A 6,595-nucleotide genomic window follows, 5' to 3' on the forward strand; every position below is an offset into this window, starting at 1 on the left:
CACAGGTTATGCACACAAACACATAAGCTTACACAAGTTTGTCATATATGTTATATATTGTGCATATCATGTATATATTACTTGTCTGTAGAATGTATAGTATTTAATACCTATATTATATACTGTAACTTTTGGAGGCTTTATCTGCTTATCAGGAATTTCTTCCCATAGTTTTTTAGAGATTATCCACCTCCCTTTCATTTATGAGTTTAGTGGTTTCTACAATGTACATGACTATTTTGTGATTGAGTTGAGACTTTAAAATTCAATAGGGTCTGTTGTGAAATTCTCTGATTCTATGTTATCAGTTAAGTTTAATAAGATCATATTCAAATAAATTTGAATAGAACTCTCATGATATATTATGCAATTCCCATATGGCTCAATAAAACATTCACTAGAAAAAAAAATATTTTTTAGTTCCCGAGCTTTGTGAACACCATTCACTCATCCACTGACAAAGTTAAGACAACTTTTCATCTTTTTGCCCACAACTCAGCGGTGGTTTGAGGAGCCCATTTGATGGAAATCAGAGACAGTGCCCAATGTCACTTGATCAGCATGTGGTGAAACTGCACTTTGACTTTTTTTTTGGTACCAGGGATTGAACTCAAGGACACTCGACCACTGAGCCACATCCCCCGCCCTGTTTTGTATTTTATTTAGAGACAGGGTCTCACTGAATTGCTTAGCACCTCACTTTTGCTGCGGCTGGCTTTGAACTCCTTATCCTCCCTGCCTAATCTTCCCAAGCCACTGGGATGGCAGTTATGGGTTTGGGCTTTGACTTTAAGAACACAAAGAGATATTTTCTTCTTGCTTTGCTGAGATACGAGAGCTTAAATGCAGACCGATTTTGATTACTGATGGTACCTGAGTCTAAATCATGAGCCTGTTGGTGAGATGAAGGCAAGGATCACAGACAGAATAAAAACGTTGTTCATATCAGGATAGGGAAGGTCTCACATGTACCCAGGACAAAACCATCAGCATGGCTTTATTTGGTCCGCTATTCACAGGACAACATTTGCTGGATCACTGGAAGCTTTCTTACTTCTCAGAGCTCACTGGTCTCAGTAACAGAATCTTATAATTCAGCAGATAGTTTAAATTAAATTCATTCACCTATCTAGTTGTCTTATATTTTATAAGTGCTGTTTTAATTGAAAGTCACAAATATCTAAGTTTCTTAAAAGTTAAATAATGGGGCAAGGTTAGTTTTCTGTTTGTTTTGCAGTGCTAAGGATCAAACCCAGGGCTTTGAGCATGCTAGATAAGCATTCTATCATTAAGATATAACCTCAACCCAAGGTTTTTTTTTTTTTTTTAACATACAATTGCAGGGATATTTTATGAAAGTTAAGAGAAAGAATACAATCAAACTTCATATGAAACCCAGTAGTTGGGCCTTTCACATTATAGGAGCAGATATTCATGCTCTTTTTTCTATCTCTGAGTTCACATGGAACTTCTTATCTGAGTTTATTTTTCTTTCTCTGCAGACCATCTTTCTGTTTTTCAATGCACAAGGAAAGTCTCAGCTCTAGCACTCACTCAGCCAAAATAAGTGATCAACTAAACTCACTAGAATTATGAGATTACAATTCCAAGCTTCCAAGAATAACATCTGATTGGTTTATCCTTAATCATGTGATCACTCCAATATATTTTTCATAAAAGGATAGAGTCCCTAGTACAATCCTGCATGTCACATTCCATCCCCATGGAGCAGGGGGATTCTCAGTGAGCAGGAATTCATTGCGAGCAAGAAAACGTTCCCAATTATATTTTCTTCTCACTCCTTTATTCACTCTTCCATCGGCATTTATGCCAGGGTTATATTAGACACTAAAAGTGGAAAATTGCAGAAGTTAATGCAATTCTTTCCTGTGAGTCACTCAGATTGAAACCATAAACTGTTTTCCAACTAACAGTGTGATTGGCCTGACTAGTAAGGCAAAGGTGATATTTATAATAGAGCCTAGTGGGCATCTCAAAACTTCAGGGCTGCTAATTTGTCTCCATTTTTTTTTTTTTTTTTTTTTTTTTTTTTTTAGGTCAGGCTTAGGAAATACGATTTGCAAGTTGGTACCACCTTGTCCCACCATGCACCAATTATCCTCCAGTGCCTGATACAAATTTCCCAGCTCATGGGACTCCAGGAGTCACTTTGGGGCTGCAGTGGCTCATCCTACTGAATTGCTGGCCTTAGTTGCATGCTAACTGCCTCAGTACACTTATCTGGCATGTTCCCTGTCTATGAGCTTCACAACTTCATTCTGAACTTATATATTTTTGTAAGTATTTGGCTGCTATCTGCTTCCTTCACCAAACCATCAGGCACCACTATCAGGCAGCAAATCTGTTTGTGTTTGCTCTTCAAGGATATCATACAATGCAAAGTACAAGATAGACATCAAATATTAGAATGGATAAATGAAGGATAAGTTTAATGCATTAGATGTTGAAGTTGCTTTTAAAATCACCCAAACACAGAGCTCAACTCTTGGGCTCCCAAAACAACTATATTTATTACTTGGTTTTAAATCATTCCATTCCATTATATAGTAATATCCTCAACTACTCAAAATTTCAAAGAGCTTGTGGAAATCACTGCTTTACTAGATACTTTAGATATAGATCTGCATTTTGCCTATGGTAAGGAAACAAAAAGAACCTTTCTAAAAACTGATCTGACTTTCAGATTTGTACACTGAATATGTCCTGTCAAAGGACATGGTAATTACTTTTATTAAGGTTCTCTAGAGAAACAGAACCAATGGCTGATAAATAGATAGGTAGAGATTTATTACAGAACTGTCTCATTCCATTATGGAGGCTGAGAAATTTCACAATTTGTCATCTCCAGAAAAAAACAAACAAACAAAAAAAAAAAAACAAAAAACAGAAATAATGGTTGATGTTGGCATAGTTCAGTGTGAATTCAAAGACCTGCGGATCAGTAGACCTGACAGTCTAACTCCATTCTGAGGGTGAAGACTGGAGAACTGACATTGAATGGGGGTGGGCTCCTCTAAGTCCCAGACTCTCAAGGCCCAAGAACCAGGCACTAGTATTGGAGTACAGGAGAGGACAGATGTTTCAGGTCAGAAGGAAGAGAGAATCAACCTTCCTCCATTCTTTGGTTTTCTTCTGGGTCCTCAACAGATGGAATCATAACTGACCACATTGGTGAGGGCAATCTTCTTAGTCTATTCAAATGCTAACCTGTTCCAGGCACACCCAAAAATAATGCTTGGCCAGGGATGTTGGCATCCCTTAACCCAGTCATGTAGACACATGAAATTAACTACTATTTCATGCAATTTTCAAGAAGTAGCTGGTAGTGAATCCAATGGAAGTCAGAGGCAGAGTGAGGAATGATGATCAGCATCCGGGGGTACAAATGAAGAGCTGGCTATTACATAAAATGACACCAGGATACACAGAAATGTGCTTTCTTGCTCCCTGCTACATCCTCTACCAGCACACTAGGGTGGATGGAAAATCGAAAGCCAGCAGCTCACCATCATCGATTGTGCAGGAGCTTCCGGGTCAATGCTTTCAGTGTCGCATGTCCAAACTAATCTGTTACAACTTTAATTCTACTTCTTTAAGTAGTTCATCACATCATAGGTGATATGAGCAACAAACTCAGGAACAAAAGGATTTTTACTCATGTGAAGAATGATGAAAATAAATTCACTCCAGAAAAAGGTTTTAAATACATCATAACTGTAAGTGGTGTTTTTCCAAGTCAGGTCAGGAGATCCTTTTTTTTTTTTTTTTTTCTTATCACCAGCTAAAGGCAAGAGACTGCAAGGATGCTAATCCTACTAAGCTCAAGATGCCACTAGGGGGCGACTATCCTGCTTTGCAGAAAGGATCATTGGAGTACTCTGGTCTGCCTGTAAGTAACTGTGTCTATAATGCCACCATCACAAAGCAATTAAAAGGACATGAACAATTAGAATACTACACCACCCCATCACCATAATCCTACAAAAAGGCAAACATGGAAAAAGATGAACAAAACACCTGTTTGTATTACTTATATTAAAAAGAAGTCCAGTCTAAAATGATAATTTGGACGATGTGATGATTGCATTCCATATTCTGTGTCCCCTGCCAGTAAAATCACTGCACTCATCAGCTCAACAGACCTGAGCACACCTTGCCTAACCCATCCACAGCCAGCAGCATCTTCAGCGTGAAAACTCCACCGCACGGCTGGTACTATTTTGAGAACTCACACATCCATGAAGGTGATGCTGGGTACGTCCCTTGTTAAAGTGTGATGACCTAGAATAAAGCTTGGCAGGATAAACATGTGTATAAGAAACAAATGAATCGCCTTAACTATTTTGTTGCTTTGTGCATGACACTATCAAGATACGAATTTTAACAAAAAAGCTTGTGTTTGGTGAATGTGTTTCAACATCCTAATTGATGACATGATGATAATGATAAAGACTGATGTCTCCAAGTTTTAATATTAAATACAGAATTTTAATAAATTTATGATTACATGAATGGTATGCCTTTACTCCATGTACAGAGAATCAAAATGTATCCCACTTGTTTACAATAAAAAAAAAAAAAGATTATGTGAAAGGACAGGAAAATATTAAGATATTTTAACTATTTTCTGCCCAATATTTACATATAATTAATCACAATGTTCAGAAAAAAAAGAAAGAAACTGGAAAGAAACTGACATTTATTGATTTCCGGATGTTGAACCAACCTTGCATCCCTGGGATAAAACCCACTTGATCATGGTGCAACATCTTTTTAATATACTTTTGTATGTGATTTGCTAAAATTTTGTTGAGAATTTTTGCGTCGATGTTTATTAAGGATATTGGTCTGAAATTTTCTTTCCTCGATGTGTCTCTGTCTGGTTTAGGTATCAGGGTGATATTGGCTTCATAGAATGAGTTTGAGAGGGTTCCCTCCTCTTCTATTTTATGGAATACTTTGAGAAGTATTGGAATGAGCTCTTTTTTTTAATTTTTTTTATTTTTTTTATTTTTAATTTTAATTAAAAATCATAAATTTACATAGGGCAATGTTGTTTGATTCATTTTGTTATTTTTCCCCTTCCCCCCCCCCCCCCCCCCCCCCCTTTTCCCTCTAACATTCCTTCTTCCTCAAAAAAACTCTACACAAGAATACAAATAATCCAATCAACAAATGGGCTAAGGAAATGAACAGACACTTCACAGAAGAAGATGTACAAGCAATCAACAGATATATGAAAAACTGTTCAACATCTCTAGTAATAAGAGCTCTTCTTTAAAGGCTTTGTAGAACTCGGCTGAGAACCCATCTGGTTCCAGACTTTTCATTGGTGGTAGGCTTTTGATGACCTCTTCTATTCATTGCTTGATCAACAGGCTACAAGTTAAGAATCACATGATTATTTCAATAGATGCAGAAAAAGCATTTGATAAAATACAGCACTCCTTCATGCTCAAAACACTAGAAAAAATTGGGGTAGTGGGAACATTCCTTAACATTGTAAAGGCCATTTATGCTAAGCCCATGGCCAATATCATTCTAAATGGTGAAAAACTGAAAGCATTCCCCCTAAAAAGTGGAACAAGGCAGGAATGCCCTCTTTCACCACTTCTATTCAACATCGTTCTTGAGACTCCAGAGCAATTAGACAAACCAAAGAAATTAAAGGGATACGAATTGGAAAAGAAGAACTCAAACTATCCCTGTTCGCTGATGACATAATTATATATTTAGAGGAACCTGGAAATTCCACCAGAAAACTCTTAGAACTCATAAGTGAATTCAGTAAAGTAGCAGGTTACAAGATCAATGCCCATAAATCCAATGCATTTTTATACATAAGTGATGAAATCTTCAGAAAGAGAAATTAGGAAAACTACCCCATTCACAATAGCATCGAAAAAAATAAAATACTTGGGAATCAATCTCACAAAAGAGGTGAAAGACCTCTACAATGAGAAATACAGAACACTAAAGAAAGAAATTAAAGAACACCTTAGAAGATGGAAAGATCTTCCATGTTCTTGGATAGGAAGAATTAATATTGTCAAAATGGCTATACTACCTAAAGTGCTATACAAATTCAATGCAATTCCAATTAAAATCCCCATGATGTACCTTACAGAATAGAGCAAGCAATTATGAAATTTATCTGGAAGAATAAGAAACCCAGAATAGCTAAAGCATTCCTCAGTAGAAAGAGTGAAGCAGGGGGTATCACAATACCAGATCTTCAACTCTATTACAAAGCAACAGTAACAAAAACGGCATGGTATTGGTACCAAAATACACAGGTAGATCAATGGTACAGAATAGAGGACATGGACACAAACCCAAATAAATACAATTTTCTCGTACTAGACAAAGGTGCCAAAAATATGCAATGGAGAAAAGATAGCCTCTTCAACAAATGGTGCTGGGAAAACTGGAAAACCATATGCAACAGAATGAAATTAAACCCCTATCTCTCACCCTGCACAAAACTCAACTCAAAATGGATCAAGGACCTCAGAATCAGACCACAGACCCTGCATCTTATAGAAGAAAAAGTAGATCCAAACCTTCAACTTGT

Source organism: Sciurus vulgaris (assembly GCF_902686455.1).
Source record: "Sciurus vulgaris genome assembly, chromosome: 11".
In the NCBI taxonomy this organism is placed as follows: domain Eukaryota; kingdom Metazoa; phylum Chordata; class Mammalia; order Rodentia; family Sciuridae; genus Sciurus; species Sciurus vulgaris.